At 39.0% G+C, this 21,089-nt stretch overlaps 1 long non-coding RNA gene across 1 annotated transcript in view; it reads right to left on the reverse strand.

Moving 5' to 3' along the window:
• Nucleotides 1-14,592: 14,592 nt before the first annotated feature.
• Nucleotides 14,593-21,089, reverse strand: part of LOC113008797 (uncharacterized) — a 55,464-nt gene continuing 48,967 nt past the window's right edge. The window contains exon 3 of the long non-coding RNA XR_003270065.1: nt 14,593-15,439. This is a non-coding gene — a long non-coding RNA (uncharacterized LOC113008797). The remainder of the gene's footprint in view (nt 15,440-21,089) is intronic.

The following is a 21,089-nucleotide window of genomic DNA, read 5'->3' on the forward strand; positions in this document are numbered from 1 at the left end:
CTCTAAGATTAAAAAAAAAAATCCCACAGGTTTCCAGCATCACCTGTGTTCATTATGTCTGTATGGTAGGTCACAGACATTATTATGCTTGCGGCCTACCCTGTATATCCTAGTGCTCAAATATATAGTGACCAGATTCTCTTTGGACTCAAGCATCAGAGCTGTTTTAAGATATTGTGTGTGTTCTGATTTCTTTGTGTTTGATTAGAATTATTTATTTTGCTTCGATGACTATACTCTCCTTTCAAGCCTGGTCACAAAGATTTGGCTTTAGGAGTTGACATTTGTTTGGACAATATCTGTGAACTTCTATATTTAGGATATTTTGTTGTTCACGTCTATAAGAGTGAAAGAAAAATAACAGGCTATATTTCCAGGATCGAAATAAGACGCTTTTAGAGTCACTGCAGCTAGAGAAAGCACAACAAAATTAGCTGTGTACAGTTAAAAATCACATTTCACACACTCAGACTTGCTAACAATGCACACAGATAGCAATTAGACATCCTCACATGCTTGTGTAATCACGCCAAATAATATGCATTTACACTCATTTGTAGAGGCAATATGCGAGTAATTGTGTCTACAAATCATCCACTCATTCACAGAGGGGTGAGTTCCAGCTTTCTGGATGCATCTGACTTCACGGGTGGAGTGTGTCCTGAAGATGTCCTCCAGTGTGAGTACATCCGATGATTTTTTATAAGTTGCTTATGACTTTCTGGACACTTTTCCTTTCAGCCTTTGTACTGTAGTGTATGGTTGTATGTTAGAACACTTTCATTAGTGCAGTGATAAAAGGTCTTGAACAGCTCTGTGGACACATTGGTCTTCCTAAGTGTCTTTAGTTAATAGAGCTGCTGTTGGGTCTTCTTTATCAGAGCAGTGGATTTGGCTGTCTGTGTGTGGTCCAAAAATGTAATAGCAGAAGATCCTCTCCTCTATCCCTGTCTTTGAAAATTAGTCAAGAGAGGAACCTCCTATCCATTTCTTTTTACAGATCTAGAGATGATCTTTTAATTCTTCAAAAAGAATTAGACTTCTGTATTTTTGTGGCAAAAACACTGACATGTAATTCTTCTTTAGCCAAGTGGTTTTAAGAGTCTGTCATTTTGATATGAATATAAATTAGATGAAAATCCTTAGTGAACTTTTGTATGACCATTATGAAGATTGAGTAAGAAGCCAGTTAGCTTATCTTAGATCGTATATGTGGAAAAGGCCGCCCTGTCTCTGTTCAAAGTATAGACTATATAAAAAAGATGGACAGAGCCTCCAGGTTTGCAATATGAAACCAATGCAGAAGTACTTTAAACCTGCATTTCTTCTAATGGACGTAAGGGGGAGTCTTCCCCGATTTCAAAAACAAGTGCAATAGTAAAAGACTCTATAAATGCTTTCCAAATGATTAAACAGCTCAAACCCCAGACATGCAGACGTGCAAACCAGTTGGCTACTGCCTGGTAACCACTGGTTGCTAGGGAAAAGTGAAAACTCAACCAGCTGTGAATGATTGCTGGAGGTTGTTTGCCGTTGCTAGGTAAAATTGGTTACAAAGAGGCCTGCAGTATATGGTGTATGGGGCTGCTGAAAACCTCCTTCCGAGAGCAGATTGCCTCATTTGCATGGAAGGTGTCTGTAAACAGAGTGAAAGGCAAAAATGAAAACAGAGAATGTTCACCTTCAAAGTAAAAGTCGGTCCTTTTTGAAATATGTTGGCTTCAGCAATAATTCAAACTTTTAATTTGAAGGAGAACATTCTCCACTTCCAGTTTGAGTTTCCCTTTCTGACCTTTCACTGCATTGCTGGCTTGTTAGTGAGTGTTGCAGACAAGCTTGCAACCAAAACAATCACAAGTAGGTTTTTGCAGCAGCACCCCCTTTAAATCTGATGCTGCATTCCAAACACCTCAGAAGTTAAAAATCACGTTGGAAAAACAGGAATTAGTTTTGGTTCTTAGCGAGGTAGAGCCATTAATGTATCGCTATCAATACAGCATAATTCTTAAAAGCACCGCTGCACCACATTCATGGACAGAGCTTGGTCAGTGCTCTGCATATGGCTTATTCAGTGAGTCACAAATACACAAATGTAACAGTACAGATGAACAGTCTTACAATTTTACTGCTGCCACCATGGCTTGTTAATTCAGGGTTGGTGGGGCTGTTCTGGTTCTCTGGGTAGCAAGTTAACATGGCCTTCCAAATTAAAATTCTGACTGGTACTTGAAAATGCTGACTTAATCTGGAGCGTAGCATGATTTCACCCAGCAACAGCCAGCAACCTCCAACACCCATTTGGGGAAGACACATTCTTCCTTAGCATTTAGAGGTTGCCAGGGGATTACTGACTGTGTGACTGAGACCTAAATTACAAAATTACGTTTTATATCAGGGTTTCTGTTTGGGTGTAGCCAACGACAAATGAGTTGTAGGAGATCACTGTAGGCTTGAGTGTTAGGACTAGCTTGTTCTTGTCTTTATGTTAGAAAATAAATGACTTCTGGATCCAGATGCATGCTGGCATCAACCCTTGGATGATAAACTAGGCCTTCAAGAATATTACTAAAACAAGATAACCTTGGACCGAAAAAAATATGGATAACAGGCTGCCAAGTACATTTGCTTGACTGAATTGCTGCTAATACAGCAGGGAGATGAATAACATTGAGGTGCACTAAAGCGGACAGTGTAATAACAGTAATCACTTTGTGGGGTTCAATTACAGCAGTAAAACAAAGGTCACTGACATCTCTTTTCAGGACTCATGGATATTAGGAAGTATTTACTGTTGGTAGATAATTTAGTGAGATAACCCTGAAGGACTGTAGCTGGTGGCTGTGCAGGGACATCCAGAGGTATTTTGTATGTGTGCGAGCACATGAGCTTTGACTTGGCAGGAGACACTGGACAGGTGGATGCTCAGCCAGCCAAAGTCCCATTACTTGCTCAGGGGGCAGCAAGTGTGTATGTCCCTGAGTGTGTGTGTGCGTGCATGCATGTGGTAATTACTTTTTCTCTCTATGTGTGTCTGTTTGTGTGTGTGTGCAGACAGAGTGATTAGAGATGGGTGGCGGGTGGAGGGCTTGTCAGAAGTTATCTTCCCATCTCATCTCATCATAGGCAGTCTGGCGGATTCCCTCGATGGCTCAACAGCCCGACGCCGCAGTGCTGCTGTCAATCGGGCCGTCAACGCCTGCAGAAATCGATGCCAATCTCCCTCGGTTTCTATTTTTAACCGAGGCTTAGCACCCAGGCCTTTGATAAGGATGCTGCCTTCTTTTGGCTCTCCTCCTCACCTCGGATGAGCAGCCCCACTTCCGACCTCGTTCTCGTCCCCTGCTGATGAGGGGTGATAAGAAACAGACAAGATAGAGCGAAATGCACACACCGACCTGACACTCTGAAAGAGCCTTTCATGATGGAGAAAATGATTATTGTTAGCACAGTTATTGATAATCAGGCTGTAATAATGCAATGTGTGGGAGAGGCATGATTGCATTTAAATTGTTACCTTTATCAACTAAAGTTAGCCACAGGTAATACCGCTGCTACTGATGGATCTGCTACAACCTTAAAGAAAAAAACCTTTTCATCTTTTATTGGAAAATATACAGGACAGGAAAGAAACCTGATTAAAATTATACCTCATACAGAGATGAATCAGCCTAAGTGCAACAATAAAGAGCATGAATTAAATGAAAATTAAAGAGCTCCAGATTTTTTGATGAAGTGGTATTAGACATGTTTTAACTGTTTCAGAAAAAGGAAAGCTTAACATTTGCATTCATGAGTCTCTAGGCAGAATCCATTTGTATATATGGATAATGTAATATGATGGAAAGCTCCAGAACACACTGAATGGATCTTAAAAGGAGCCAGCTTTGCTAAATGTACTATAACAGTGTATTTTGAATATGCTGTCTCTTTATTGAGGAATTTGGTGATGCATTATGCTACATGAGTTCAGACTTCCTTGAGTTTTCAGGATCACGTCTTTGCTATTTGACAATGATGCTGCCCTCCTGGCTTTAAGTGGTACTTCCAGCTTTCACTGAGGCGTTTGGATCAGAGTGTGAAGCAGTGAGGATGTGAATTAGCACCTCCATGTCTGAAGCTACAATTCTCACCCGAAAAAGGGTGGCGTGCCGACTCTGGGTGCTTGACAGAAGAGGTGAAAAGAGAGCTGAGCGTAAAAGGGAAAAACTATTGATTTACCGGTCAATCAATGTTCCTACACTCACCTGCGCTCAAAGGCTGTTAGTATAGTGATAGAAAATAAATGTTGTGATTACACGAGATACATGGAACCTTAAGAGCTTCCGCTGATAAGTGTCGGCGCCCGGCCTTTTTTGCTAACTGTGAGGATCATTAAAAAAGAGCCAGCTATGACTGACTTGGATACCTCGTGAACGAGGTGCTTCAGGCATATCTTACTTGGTTGGACACCCTGGGGCAGAACCTGGACATGCTTGGGAGACTATGTCTCCTGGCTGGCATGGATGGTGGTTGGTGGTTGTTTACATATGTATTCGTAGAAATGACAAATAAAATGGAAGTTGTTTGTTTCAGGGTAACCATAACCTCATCCACTGATTTTAGGAAAGATTGCCTGATAGGCAAAACAACTGTCTCAGGGTCTCAGACTTTATACTGTAACACTCAGTGGAAATGTCTTGGAGAAGTGACCTAATTATAATATTAATATTTTAAATAAATGCCCTTACACAGTGCTTGGACATCAGAAAACCTAGGAAGAGCCTGTGATCCAGTAAATTAATGTAGCTGCTATCAGTATACTCTGTATTCAGTTGGAACTGGAGGCTTAAGAAGGACATTTTTGACCTCCAACAATATTATATTTTGTTTATAACCTTTATTATATATAAAAATTTTACTGTCTTTAATGTTTGATTCTGTTTGTCTTGCTTCTAGTGGTGGATGTCAGCCAGCTGAGGTTGCTCCTTATGCTCAAATGACCCACATCTATTCACTTCTTGCACTGCTGATATTGCTGTCTTTCACACGCTACTGTTAGTTCATTTTTCAGTTTTTCTTTCATTTCAAGTAATCTCATTTTAGAGAGAAAACACGTTTAGTTTAATCTTGGCTTCTTTTGGCACTCACAGCTTGGTTATGGTACTGGCAAATGTTTTGTGGGCCAGATGATGTCCAAATGTCACCACACCTGACATCTGGCCCATATAAGGTGGAACTGTGGCTGAGTCGAGGCAGCCAGACTCTCCCCAGGTTGCTGCCATCAGTCAAAGCCAAATGCTGTCAATAGAAAACTGCACATGTGGACTACACGCTGTATGGGCCAGATGCTCGGGGTTACTGTCTTTGAGCCAGTTTGTAATAAATCCGATGTAAACTTATATAATATTGAACTATTTGCCATAAATACGCACCATTAATTATTATACAACCTTCACGTCTCATGTTTTTGAATGGTCATAGCAGAAGAGGCACAACAAGGTTTTGTATCCCAGGCGTCCACTACCTCTATTAAAAAAGGAAAAACCCTGCTTGAAGTTTAAGTGCCTTGTGGAATCTATGCCAACAAGGACCAAGGATGTGGAGGTGTTTAATGCTGAGTATTTTCCCCCTTTACTACACTATATATCTATATATACACTGGAGTAGCATACCCTAGTGTCAGCAACTCAAAACTCTTATTAAGAACAGAACAAGACAGAATGTACCACCTGTCTACTGTTTCTCCTCCTCCTACACTGCTCAAACTTGTGTTGTGTGTTTTGTAGCCGGCTGGGGATCTCCTCCCCTCTGTGGACTTGGAGGTACTTTGTCACAGCTCATTGTAGGAACTCCTGGAAAATTAATTCCCCCCTCAAGAGTTTGACTTCAGATGTTGCACATTAATAATCACTATTGCCTCGCAAGAGTCTACGTCGACAGCAATCATGTGCTGACAAGAGGGAAGTTGTGCTGGGAGTTGTTGGAAATGTATCATGGATTAATCGTATCTGGCACAATGGTAATGCTGAGGAATGAAAAGTGTTTGCGGCTTTTAAATCAATATCTCGCATTAATTCAGAGGACTGGTTTCAGAAGCGGAGGATGTTGTTGCTTTGATGATATCTAGAGTTTCTCTACACTTCATCTTACTAATTTGGCCATAACTTATGATTATGTTGAGATCCCTTTCATGGTTTTAATTAGAACAAAAATACAACATGCACCTAATTAGTGCAAGTTGGGTTAGATGTTTTAAAAGCCTCTTTCTTTTTGATGCAAAAACAGCAGCAGCAGTGTGTAGGCAAGGCAGCTTGCTGGTTCGACAGAGCCTTATGTAACCGAGAGGTCACAGGTTTGACCCTCACCACAACAAGTGTGCGCTAACAGCTGTGCGCTTTTGCATTGTGCCCTTGAGCAAAGTAACCTCGCCTCTCCTGAAGTCATGTTAAAAAAGAATTATCGAAATGCAGTAAACAACGTTGTGTTTTAAATGTAAAACAGGAAGGAATTGAATTTAAAGCTTCAGTTATTCACTTTTTGTTGAAAATCTGTTGTAGAATTTCTTTTTTGTGCATGCCCCATTTTGCTCTGAAGTTGTTGGCAAAACTCTATTCAAACATTTTCCCTCTAATTGGGTGTTTTTGTGGATGCAGGATTAATCAGCCGCGGGGTATTTAATGTTGTTTGGGCAGCTGAGAGGTAATACAGCCAAGCCATTAACATATCATTAAAGAGTCCTAAGCACTGTAATTGCAGCCAGAACGCTGACGCTACACTCTCATTAAGTGGACTCTAAGAGGAGACGTCTCGTTGTGATGGGTTTTAGTGAGATGTTGGGGAAAAAATCTGTGTAACTCAGCATGCTGCTATCACAATGAGAAGTCCAGTGAGCAAAGATTGTTTCCAAAATGGCATGCAGGCTGATGAAAGGCACCCAACTTTCACCAATCGGCTGCTACAAACAGGTTTTTAGCCATTTTAGCTGCATGACTCCATGTATTGCAATGCTGGTCCTCTGGTCAGTCCATCGCTTGAGTCCAGGTGGAAACACCGCATAAAACTGTCAGTGTTTCAAACACGATGAAACCCACTGACTGATAATTCACTAGCTGAAATGAAAACACATCAAATCACCATAAAACCAAGTAGAATACTCAAAGGACTACAGCCAAGTCGGTGATCGACTCCAGCCTGACGAAAAAGAACAAATATTTCGTGTTCATGGACACAAATTGCAAAAATTTTTTTAATGTCAGTGAATTAGAAAGCGATGTATCTCAAAAGGAAGTATAGGCTATTTCTTGTGTAGAGAAAATGGAAAGGTGTGACCAAGGCAACCAAGAAACAGAGCTTTTAAAGCACCAACATCTACCATGAAAAGCGTCATTATACACAATTATACCGTCACCATTTGACCATACTTTCCTTTTTTTGTCTTTTATGTATATGTACATGAATTGGTATATACAAGAGCTGAAAGAACAGGAATTTATGTTCGGGACAGGAAACAATGTGTTAAAGGAACGTGAAAAGCAAGACTGTAAATTTCACCACAGTTTTGTAAACTAATCATTTCAGTCTGTACTAAACTGTGTACTATTTGTTTGTAAATGTACAATATCTCATGAACAAATCTAGGAGAATTAATAACTTTAACTAAGTACCAAATTTCCAGTTTATAAACTGAGCAATCCTTACCTTTGAAAATACTATCTTGCTGTTTTCTCCTGTCCTTTCTTTGCTCTTTCTTACATCTTGATCCATGTCTGACTGCATTTATCACGACTTAAGCATTTTTTAATCCCTGGATTTACAGCATCTGTGTCTTGGTCACTGGGTCTTGGTTGCAGGGTTTTGAGTTGTGTAGTTGCTTGAATCGTTTTGATTTTGAGTATATAACTTATACCAGCATTTCCTGGTTAGTTTCTTATATATTTATATTTTGAGGTTTTAGTTTTACATCTAGTTCTGTTCATGGTTATTTTCTGGGTCATAACAAGTTTTTGAGTTCCTGCGTAATTCTGCCTCCCTCGTGTTTCTGTGTCTTGTTACTTTTAATTTAGGTAATCTTTTGTCTCTTGTGTTTAGTTTTACTTCCTTTTGAGACATTATGTTAGCTGTGTTTCCACCCGTTTGCCATTTTTATCGATATCTGCTGTGTGTTTATATTATCAGAGTTTCCCTCTTTTCATTGTCGCATCATCCTCCATGGTTGTGTCCTTCATGAACATGTTACAGCAATGTGAAAGACAAAAGTATGTATTGAGGGTATAAATGCGCTATTTTCTTAATGCTGGTCAAGTATCTCCATGCCTTCCAATGGAGTCGCATTAAATGCCTACCTAATGGCTACAGCAGAGGAAAAATTAACTCTTTGCAGTATTATCTATTAAACTGTCTATTAGATTTGGTTACTCATTAAGCGATGTGCTGGAATTCTATTCTGAATCATGCTCATAGCAAAATGAGCAAACAGTAGCTCTATTTGTCGGTGTGATTGCACTTATACACCCAAAACTACGGCGCTATGTGGTATAAGTATATAAAATTGAACAGTAGATGACTTTGTATCTGTAAAGGGATGCAAACATTTTTATTTAGAAGGCTCATTATATTCATGAGGATACCTCCTTGTAACACCATTACTACCATTAGTCTTGAAAGAATCATTTCTACTATGTTGGGAGTTTTTTTCTCATGTGGCCATCACATTTTGAAAACTGTGGATACCTGCAGAAAGTGACAGACAGTGCAACACTTGCTCTTTTCATGAAACTCTTTAAAATCTGCTGAATTTGAGTCTCTTCAGATCTCCTCCCTCACTGAGTCCACCTGCTAAACCCAATGAGCTCATGTCAGTGAACATGAGGAGACATGTCGCTTGAGGATTTAAAGCCAATTAAACAAAAAGATTATGCAAAAGTTTATTAATTAAAAAAAATCTGATGGGTTTTATTCATAAGCCATTTTATTCTCGGATCTAAACGCTATGACAAAATGTCATATTTTGCCCCTGTGCATAAAACTGTGGGATTCTAAAAACTTGTTCGATAATGTTGACACATCCTCAGTATCTATACTTTGCAGGACTCATCTGTGTCAATATTTGACAGACTTTCTGCTTTAATTACAGATTCCCTTTTGTGCACTCTCCCAAATTTCGGGGATTATCCAATTACTGCTTGCGTGCCGACAAACAAGGGGGCCTCTTTGCCTTTCACTAATTGGAATGAGGAGTGGTGCCAGTGCTCAAAGGGAAGGCCTATCACTGAGAATTATTGAATAGTGAAGGAGTAAAAGGGGTGGGGGGGGGGGGGGGAAGAGAGAAGGATGTGTGGTCCGCCTTGGGCTGCTTGTGGATTTCCTCTGATTTCATCAGAAAAAAGATGGCTGAGGCGATTCCCCCAGACAACAGCCAGCTGGTGTGTGTAGGCGAGCTTTGCAGCCCAAAATCTCTGAGAAAAGAAAATGAAAGAATCACGCTGTGCCTCTGCAATTCATCCTCTGCATCAGAGTTACCCCTAAACAATCTTTCAGCTCGCCTGCTGTTAGACAACTTTGTGTGATAACATGGTGCAGCAAAAATGACATCTTTATTTTTTTTAAATGCGGTTGTGGTGTTATACATATATATGGCAATTTTGTGCCTTAAAGCAGCTTTAACATACTCTGTTAAACAACACAAGCAATTATGGCAGTGATAGGCTGATTAAATGGCACTTACTGGCTCTTTATTGAGCATTTCCATACCTCATATCTATCATTAAACCAATTATTGAAGCATATGTACAGTTAAATGTGCTACTAATGTGCTCCTGATTACTACAGCTCATTGTTGGGCAATTGTGGACTTAAAGCAGTCTTGAGTCAAGCTTTTAGCGAATCCAGTAAGAAATTAGGAGTTAAATCATCCCATCTTAATAGAAAAGAGCTCTCCAGCAGCTTGACACACGAAGGATCTAATGCGTGTTTGTGTGTAGATTTGGGCTGAGATTGTGCACAATTTGCAAAACAACACAGAAAAACAAAAAGAGCACGACAGACAAATGAAACGAGAGATATGCGGCAGGTTGAACTGGTGTGATTCATAATTTATTGAGCAGCACTGAGGTTACAACAGGGAACAAATGAAGCACAGAACACAAAAGAGCATTATTTATTACAGGAAAATCAAAGTGTAGCCTGAGGGGGGTGTTGATAAAGTAGAACAACACTCGTACATAGCACCTACTGTACACAAACGCACTATATTATTGCAGCTGTCAGATGAAAACCCCATTATGCTGTTGTGGATGATTTTCATGTTTTTACCTGAAACTGGGGATTATGTGACCTTGTATAGGACATATGAAAGCGTTTGCATAATTTAAAGTAAAATGCACGGCTGTCACAATGAAAATTAGGCTGTGCCGTCTTATTTCTCTGATCATTTTGACATTTTTGGAAAGCTGGGGTCTGCACGGCAGCGCAGTCGTAACTGAGCATTGCAGGAAAAGACATACACACCCTTAGGCGAAACAAAGAATGGCAGCAATCTATTCAAACACAACTTCCCCTGCATGTGCCAGTGGTGTTTTAAATAATGCAGACTCTTTCCCATAGATGCCAGGATGGTTGATTCCCACCTTTACATTCCCATGGCCCCCCGCTGGTCTAGGATCAAATCCTCTCTCACCCCCACAGTCTCCCCTCTACTATTCTCTCAAGCCTCCTCATGTCTCTCTAAAGTCAGAGAAAAAGCCAATGTAGGAGTGGGAACCTGAAAAATAAATTACACTGATAATGCAAGCAAAAGAAACTTCCCAACCCACCCACTGAATATTAGATCACAACAACGTACAGTCTTAAATAAATCATTAAACCTCTGCAGACCTCCTCTATTACAATTTCATCTTGAATAATTATCGGCCCCTTTATTGGTGCCGGAGTAATGTCACACAGTTGCAAGCGTCTGCCAAAATCTTGTAATATCGTGGGATTAATAATTCATTATTTTTTGGGGTTCGCAGCAACAACCGATTTGGGTTTTATTCAGATTCTGTCCAGGGGGAGACTGAATGAGAACAGCTCATTGCACAGCAAATACAAACAGAAGGTTGACATTTAAACCCAAGCCCCCACAGCACCCTACTGGACCCAGCAGCAGGATAATTTGAATTTCTTGCTTAATTGGTTGACACTGAGTTCAGCTCAGGCAGAAAGTTACCGCTGATAAATGCCATTATTAGCCATTTTGAGCTGGTGAAAATTTGGACCTAATTTGTGAGCAGACAAGGGGTTCACACTGAGCTGAGTCACTGTTTTCATGCTGGTGCTTAAGAGTTTAAAGGGGTTCGATTTAAAGAAATACACCCTCACAAAGAGAGGTGGGCTCTGATACAATGTATCAGAATGTGTTTGTTCGTGGTGAAAACTCCTTATCAAGTGCAGATCAAGTTTTCAACCATGCTACCTATGTCAAACTACAGATGGTGATGTCATTGAGTCCAGACTTGAGTTTCATTCATGGTTTATGGTTCTCAGATGGAGAATCCTAACATTGGGAGTCTTATTACTTCTCCTCCGGTGCCGTAAATTACTTAACTTTTATGGTTTTTCGAAATATGCTTCAACTTCTACATGATGGATGGGAATTTTGGTGTAGACGTTTGAGACCCCCTCGAGCTGAACTGTAATTACTTTGGTGATCCTCTGATTTCTCATTTAGCTCCATTACTTAGTCAAGAGCAAACTTTTTTTTTTTAAAATACTTTGGCTCTTGAGCTTCAAAACGAATGACATTCTCATCTCAGTACCATTTACCTGTTAATTACCAAATGTCAGGACGAGCTAAAATAAAGATGAACCAACTAAGAAAATGTTTTTTTTTTAATTAAAGGGAACTGGATTTATTAAAAACAAAAGAAACATACAAAAAAAAAGAGAAATTGTTTTACCCGTAATTGCCAATAATTTTAAAAGAGACAACTGCTATAAATTCTAAAATCTCAGTCTGTCACAACCTTCTGCAGATAGTTGTGACTAAGGGTTTGGGTTAACTTTTACACAAGCGGAAAATCCTTCTAAGGACATATAAAAGGATTTAAAACATCAGTCCAAAGAGGAAAGATAATAGCAAGTTATTTTCAAACCTTATGGCCTTGTTTCATTAGATCATATTATTTTTAAAAATGTGTTTTACTTGAGTTTTAAAGTAACCTATGAATCTATAGTCAAAAGTTCTTTATTAATCTAAGAAGAAGAAAACAAATGTAGAAAAATGTGTTTGATTGTGGAAGGATTATGTAGAATGAATCAAAAGTATTTTCATTTAACTCAAGTTTAACCTAGAGGATTAAATAATATAAAACTTTAAAAGTTAGGAATATTACATTTATTATATTTACTATAATCCCATCTATTTTAATTATATATAAGGCACCTTCATGACTGATGAGGGAGTTACAGCCCACACAGATGCAGTTTTAATTAGTACAGTAATAATATAATTGAACTTTTTTTTGCTTTGTTAGGTTCGGTTTTGGGTATTGACTTTTTGTGTATTTAAAGGTTATTTCACTTACGTCAATAAAAATCACTATAACAACTTTAAATGTTCTTTGCCAAAGTACAACTTCACAGCCTCACAGTTTTACTTGGATGGCAATAAACTATTTTAAACTGAAGCCTTTTTCAATTAGAAGTTAAATTAATTTACGTGTATATAGTGCCAACTCACACCTTCCTCTCATGGCACTTTATACCATTAAGTAAAATGCAAATCATGTTAGACCTGATGTAAAACGTATTTAGATACAGCAGCCTGTAACAGCTTTTCGTGTACAGCATTTATTTGCATTCAAAGGAGAAAACAGACTACATCACGTACGTTACCAAAGAATATTGATGACCTACCTCTGCACATTGTTTCACTTATTTTTCCATCCTCATCTCTATTTCGAGAACTCGGCACAATGACCCCAGGGCATAGGAATGCAGGAATGAGTTTGAAATTCAGGGCACATGCCAGCATGCAGGTGGGAAAAGTAGGTCTGTTCACAACCAAAGATTGACTCGTCAGCCCTTACTTGCTGAGCGTTCTGCTTAATTGTTTGCAATTAGCTGTTTAATTTTCGATTTTCCCCCCACTAAAACTTTTATCCAGAGTGGTAAACACTCTCGGCAGGGATCATCCTTGTTCTATTTATAATGTGTGTGTACATTCTTGATAATAGGCAGGACATTGATGTGAACATGGCAGCTGTCATATCCACAGGAAGCTCGCTGCATGTGTTGGCCAGCGTGTTGAGCACTCGCCGCGTGTTTAGTGGCTTCTACTCCTACATGAACCCATCTACCATCACGTAGGAATAAAAAGCCATAAGACACAACAGCAATCTCACAGGAGGAAGGAGAAAGAAGGAAGGAAGGAAGGAGGGAAGCGTATTAAAAAGGAACTTCACGTAGCCAAAAAAGGAGATAGGTTGTTCTCTCAGCTGGAAAGACGAGGAAAAGGAGGAAAAGTGATTTACAAGTGGGTAAAACACAGGGAGGGTGGGCGAGGAGAAAGTTAATTTTGCAAAGGGATGATACAAGGAAAGCAACAAGGAGTCATTTAGAAGGCAGAGGTAATCCACAGTTGATAGGTATTCAGAAGGCCATGCTCTCTGTTTGTCTTTCTTTCTGTTTGATTATGTGCTTCTGTGTGCAGCAGATGACTATGTACTGCAGGCATTACTAGATTCAGAAATTCCTCTGTGTGTAAACTATATTTGATATGCTGGAAGCTGCTCTGATGAACCTAACCAAACTCCATCTGCTCTGCTTCCAAATGCACACATTTTTCTCCAGGCAGCTGCACATGGTTTAATGTGTATTTCAAATGAAAGCCTGTGTTTCTTTAGACGTTTCACAAATAGATATCTGCTTTTTAAAACTAGACATGCTCCTATTAATATCCACTTCACAGTCTCTGTTCGCAGCCCTCTTGCAGTAGAAAACCACTCTCCCTTGGTTGCAAAAGGGGTTACAGTACGAGTGTATGCATGCACAAGTCAGGCAGATAAATATGTATGACTCCACGGCGGTGGGTTTCCTGCTTTGTATGCTAATGATCTTATTCAAGTTTAATAATGCAACGTAGGTGCACTGAGGGTAGGGTGGTGGAGGAGGGCTGACGAACTGAGGAAGGACCTCGTGGATGATCCGCGAGGAGCGAGAAAACTGATTAAATTTTTTCTTAATAATCCGTAGAAAGACTTGGCTTTCTATGGAAACCACAAAGACTGCATTTGATAATCGAGACTACAATGTATGTGATTTGACATTTTTTTTAATGGCCAGTAATGGTGCTGTTCAAATTAGTGAAAAAAATTCAATTGATTGCAAGGATTCATATGCAGGCTTCTATATGCTGGTTAGATGTTTTGCAACCAAAGGAATCAAAGTGTAAGTGAATTATCTATAGACTGTATATAAAAGATGGATGTGACTACTGTGACACTGCTTGTTTTTATATGAAATCCCATTTGGAAATATTGAGGCGAGTATTTTGTTCGTCAGGGCAGCGATAGCTAAGTAGGTAGAGCGGTGGCCCCATGATCAGAAGGTAAGGGGTTCTAATCCACTGAACGGCTACCTTGAGGTGCCCCTGAGCAAGGTACCGTCCCTACACACTGCTCCCCGGTTGCTAGATTGGTGGCTGCTCACTGCTTCACTGAGTGGGTTAAATGCAGAGATGAATTTCCCCACGGGGATCAATAAAGTATACATTCTTATTATCTTGGCTTTTTGAAACCAAAAGTTGAACTTAAAAACTTACCTTGCTTAATTTGATGTCTGTTTCACTTTGAACCACAATTTACAATGTGAACATCATGCTGAATGAAATAAGGGTTGAAGTTGGGGTTAAGCCACCAGGAAAACATTTACTGAGGTCATAGAGCTAGTGACAAGTAGGCTCATTTGTCTATGAGTTTTTTATCTTCTTATACAGTCTTTGACTAAAAGAGTGTTATCCAGGGAATTCAAGCTAAAATCTATTATTTATTTAATGTATTGAAGGTGAACTGACTGCCTTTCTTTTGTTCTAATTTATATTTTTACTTCATTTCATTTCATGTTATTCCCTTATCATTTAAAATATGGTGTTTCATCAAATTACCCCACTTTAAAAACTTTCTCATGCCAACCAGCAAAAACACTAAAATGCATCACTCACGTAACATGAAGTTGTTAATAGTTTCATAGGTATATTACAGGTTTATGTGGTTAATATTCTTTTATCTTCAATCGCAGTCTTGCAGCAGATGACAGCGATGGAAAAGATTTTCATTAGCAAAACAAAGGGAAGTATGACGAGCGTCTGTGTTGGTGTACGTGTGTGGAACCATATGTGATTCCCTGCGTCTTTCATCTACACTCAGATGAAGGTAGACGTCAGTGCTCATTCGCAGGTCTCTGCATGAAATCCTGAAGGACCCTGGCACAGAAACAGAAGAGAAAGAAGAAGAGTGGAGATGAGAGGTGCGCTCAAACAAGAACTCATCCTGAACAGTGAAATCCTTATTAATGCACTGCAGCTGTTTGGTCTTTTAATAAGTCAATTGTAAGGCTTTAATTATTAAATTAGAGATCATTATGAGTAGCTGCAATGAAAAATGTGCACCCTAGAAGAAGTTTTATGAGTTGTGCGTGTGTGCTTTCAGCTGCCAGTCTGAAAAAGCTGTAAATCTTTAAAAAGTGCTTCTCCCTGAGAAAGAGCTAAAACTGTGATTTTACAGACCCACCGACACAAACAGGCATTAACCACAAACCAATTATGCCAAGTAGGAACCTCTTGGTGATGACTTGTGCAGTTTACAGTGCCTAATGAAAAGTTAATAGCAAGCACACACACGTCGACGTTTCTGCACCTGCTAACACCTCCACTGAAGTAAAAAGTGGGAGATTTCAACAAGGCATAAAGCGTATCGATAAAACTTTATGTTTTGCTCAAAAGTTTCGAGCGCCTACATGTTTTGTTCATACATGTCTGCGAGGACTGACCATCCCGACGGCCAAAAATAAACGGCTTACTTTTAATTTATCATCTAAAAGGCGAGGAGAATTGTTTAGGATAACTCTTCACACAATGAGCTGTGACATCTTCATTGAAAAATGATTGATTGGTCTGCCAGGGAGAGGAGCTGTTTGAGAGACAGATCAGTCAAACAGTCAAGCTGTAAAAGCCCAATAATATGATGAATGGTCTATTTATCCAACAGATGAGGGGAGACTTGCATAAAGATTAAACGTGTGGTTTTTGAACGTGTCCTGGTCACAGAATAGATAAAAATTTGAATAATATGTCTGTGTTCTCTGTCAGGGAGCAAGTTGGAAATAAATTTAAGTTGCGAGTGATTTTCAGCTTTGAATAATGCAGCTTGGCTCATTCATCACTTCGGATTGTCTTGCAGCAAGAGAAAAATGGATTTATCGATTATGATGCATGCATTTCACACCTGTGTGGATTTCCACCTGCGCAAATCCCACAAACTCGATCCGCTGAGGATCTGAAAGTTGACGGAAAAAGTGTGGTTCTCTCTGATTAATTTCCCCTTCCTATTTCCCCGTGCGCAAAGAAAGTTTCAGCCACATTATCATTACGGCATAACCATTATTAGTCGTAACATTATTCTCCTTCGCCGGAGGCCATTGCATCTATATGCTCGTGTATCATAAATGAACCATTTAACATGCACAAACTGTATCTAAAGTCGAGCCACTAATCACTTAACTAAACAATGTCTCTGAGGATCGGGAGCAAGTGTTGATAGAGTGACCCAATTTTTTTTATACGTGGCATTTATAATTGATGTGCAATAGATGTAGCAGCCTCAGATCTGATAAGGGCTTGGCTCTGATGGATCTCCAGATAGGCTTTCGTGGGGGGAACAGATGTAGAGTCGTGCATCAGAGAGGGATGAGGGTTGCCTGTGATCGTTTCCACCCTGCAGCGAACAAAATAGCCCTCATATATCCCTGTAATCTGCATTAGCGCCAGAGCACAAGCCAGGAGACAGCACAGAGGGGGATGAGTAATGGGGCTACCGCTGATTTGGCAGGGCTATATTACACCTCAAAACTGAGGCATGCCCAACTGGCAAGAATATGAAATGAGGATGTCATAAATGAACACCATCCCTCCAAACATGATATTCTTCAATCCGTATTGTATGCTTTTAGTAGGCAACAGGTAGGTATTGACTTTTTTTGGTGAAATCTACAAGACTTTGAGTGTTTTTATTTTATTTTACTGCCTTATTTCTATTGATTGACATGTTTCATCACGTATTCTGTTTCTGTCCAGAAACCAGTAGGTTGTGAGATGACTAATGACCTCACAATGCTTTGGCAACTTCTGCCGGTATGAAAATTGCAAAACTTGAGCCACAAGTAACTCTCTAACTGGCGAGGGTATGAGCACGAGCCCAGAGCCAGAGGAAGAAATGAATGTTCCTGTCCAGCAGCCACAGTGGAGTGTACATGGTGAAAAAAAAAATCATCCAAAATAGTGTATTGCACTCCACACCCAGAGGGGGAAGGCAATTAGTTACATCTACTTTGTGTCTCTCATTTTACTGCTTATTCTGAAGCAGCCTTTAGAGAAGAGAATTAAGCAGTGAAGTTATTTCCAACTGAATATTTTTAATCATGGGAGTAAATTTTGCAAGACAAGAAAGCCTAGCTGTAACCCAAATAGCAGAAATCTTTTCATCGCATCTCAAACAGAGCTAAAACCTAACAAGTGAGGATATAAAATGAGAGCATAACAAACACCATCCCCAACACGGCGCCTGGCATTAAAGCCTTGTAATGGCTTGTAACAGGATATGCTCACTTGGTATCTGAAATTAAAGCGTAGATATTACATCCCTTGAGGCCAATCAAGTAATTCTGTGTATATTCTGCTGGGAAGCTAATGCACTACGAACTGTTTGTTTGTGGGCTCAGTCTTAGTTGGTTCTGTGCGAATGAATTTAGTTTAATTTCCTCTTATAATTTATGCTTTCTTGCATTGATAAAGTCTGGTGCATTCCTTTTTCTATTTACAATTAAAATATCTCATAAGCAAAACACACAGCTCAAGGAAAAGAGCTCAGCATCTACAGTCTGCTAATGTTGTTATTTTTGCTTCACTTTGAACAGAAATTTGATTAGCAGGAGGAGACAGATAGCGCGCCGCAACATGACAAATGATGCGAAAACTTTACTTCTTCATCAGATAAAGCCGAATCATTTAATCAACACTGGTGCAGGGAAACATCAGCATATGGTGGTATTAAATTTACATCTTGGTTGATGTGTGGTGCAGCCGCCACACATCAACCCATCAGCCTCTACAGGATATGCACGCAAGCTTCTGCTGCGTGGCTTTTCATTATGCGAACGACAAAGCAGCAAAAAAAAAAAAAAAAAAACTCCAAAAAAATGGAATCTGTGAAAAGATGAGAATAAGACGAAAAATGCAAGCAATAAAAGCTAAAGTTGTCCCTGAGATAATGAGCAATTGTGTTCGTTTAATCCTTTCTTGCGCCTTTTATATTTTGTGACGACGACTTTCATTAGAGAGCTTGCTTTCACAACAGGCGAGCCTTTTTCGGCTTTATATAAACCAACTAAAGGTCCAGATCAGGTCATTAGGAGAGCGGGACTTTCATTAGATTATCGTTAAAGTGTGCATGTGTGAAATTCCCTCGTTAGTGACCTTTATACTACAGCTAATAGCCTCTAAGTTTCTGCTGGAGCTGTTTTTTTCCACTGCAGGGGCATTAGAAGATTGCTTTTTCCATTTCACATGTTTCTACGATAAAAAGTGCTTGTGGAAGCATTTTGGAAGCGAGTAGAAGATTAGCTTTTTGCTCCCTGCAACATCCGGCTGACCTGAGAAGTTGAAAGGTGTTGGTGTTTTCTGTTGATATGTGTTGCACTGCTTTGGAGGATGCCGATTAATGAGAGTATATAGGAAAAAATGAAATGAATAAAGACCCCCAGGATAAAAGATAAGGTTAGAATGCAGTGTGTTGTGCTTTTATTACTCAAAAATAAAACGTAGCGCGGACACTAAGCTTCAGGGAAAAGTCGACTAATCTGATTTTCACCAATTTATTCCGGCTATAAGAACATGCTAATATTTTAGGCTATTAGTGTAATTGTTTTAACTTTGGTTTGATACATCAAAATGCTATACTAAGCACAAGCTTTTGAGATAGCTGTTACATTGTAGCATTGGTAAAATGCTTTTGTCAAAGCCGAGGCAGGATTCACCTGGGTCCTATCTTAAAGGATGACCTAGCACATCAGTGTGTGAAGGGGGTAAAAAATAACACTGCTTAACCAAACAGATACTTCTAAAACTTCAATATATTGGGGAAGACGTGCAGAATATTTTGTAAAATTTTATGGTAAGTAAACTTTAGATCTGTCTTAAAGCATGACCAACTACTGAGCTCAGCCATATTTAGCCCGGAAGATTTAATGAATAAGCTCATTTTTCTTAATCAGCATCACAGCATTTGATTTTTTGTTCTCCATATTTCTCTGTTTGGTTTTTGGAATTTTTGTATTATTTAGTTTTTAGTATTTCTGCTATGTTGCTTAGTTGTTTAAACATTTTATGTAATTTAATAGGTTTTTATAGCTGGAAGCCCTTCGAACCTCTATATGTGATATTTGGCTGTACAAATAAACTGAACTGAATGAATTTTGAAAGGAGAAAATTTCTATTCCGGTCAACAGTAAGCTCCTGGCAACCAATTGTTTAGTCCTTTTCACAGACAGAAAATAGAAAACCCTGCAGAAAACATTTAAAACTGAGTCAATTTTAAATAGGAAAAGTTAAACAGTGGTTAAAAAAATATTTCCCATGCAACCGCTAATCAAATGTTGCTGAGTTCTGCAGCACTTTGTACCGTGCACAATGTTGCAAACACACTGACATTAGTTTTCAGAGTTTGGCTAACTTTAGCAGTGCTAGCAGCAGTAGCCGTTTCCATATCCTGGTGAACTATGGTTACTCCTGGCCTCTGTCTCTTGGTTCTTGCCATTTTACTCTGACAAAGCCGGACTACAGCTGCTCCTTTTTTACCCCCTTCTTCTTTTTTTATACTAATGCACTGGAAAAACAGCAGTGGCTAGCATGGCTGTCATCTGTTTCCTTTCCACCTATTCATAAATGGTGGGAGACCCATTTTTCAGGGCTACACCCTGGGCAGCAGCATTGCATCATTTGTGAACAGAAAGAAGTCATTGTGCATTATTAAAATAAGAGTAATATGTTCAACCAACTAGTGTTTCTGATGCTAACTGCTTGATAATTTTTTGTGGTGTGGTAGCTTTAGTTTAAAATCCATTAATGTGCATGCACCCCAGGTAGCAGGCTTCAAGTGGAATTCAAGGAGGTGTAACAGTAAGGACTGCTCCGGCATCGTTTCTCCATATTTGCAAGTATAATCAATGCTTAACATTTAAAGTGACAGTGACACTCATCAGTGCACAGCCATTCTAAAAAAAAAAAAAATCTGAATCTTATTCTAAAAGTAATTTGTTAATGACAAGTTATTAAGACGTGATGAATGATCTTCTGATGCCAAGAAAATTTGTTAGATTTGTTAACGTTGACACTACAATCCAGTGCCTACCCCAAAACGTTGTGGGATTGGCTCACAAAACCCTGCAATACATATCTTATGCACAAATGGGTTCATTTGAACTTTGATTTGGTCTACTTCTACTTCTTATTTATTTATTGTCTACTACATGCTATGTTCTCTAATCCTTTTAATAGCTAATTATTATGTTTAATGACCACATTCAATCTTTTTTAGCGAACATTTTCCAATGGTTATGATTTCATTTTAAAATTTTAGCTGCTAGAAATACTTTTAGCTAACTTTAACTGTTCATTAGTAACTTAGTAAGCTATTTTAAAAGCATGTTTAGCTAACAGTTTCATTAGTTTACTGTTAACTTACAAAATCAAAAGTTAAATGTATTCTTTTACAATTTTTCATACTATCAGTTAACTGTGAACTATTCCTCATACTCTTGAGCTATTTTAATGTTTTTTAAAAAAAACTTTCTTATTATTA

Source organism: Astatotilapia calliptera, chromosome 17 (genome assembly GCF_900246225.1).
Source record: "Astatotilapia calliptera chromosome 17, fAstCal1.2, whole genome shotgun sequence".
Classification (NCBI taxonomy): domain Eukaryota; kingdom Metazoa; phylum Chordata; class Actinopteri; order Cichliformes; family Cichlidae; genus Astatotilapia; species Astatotilapia calliptera.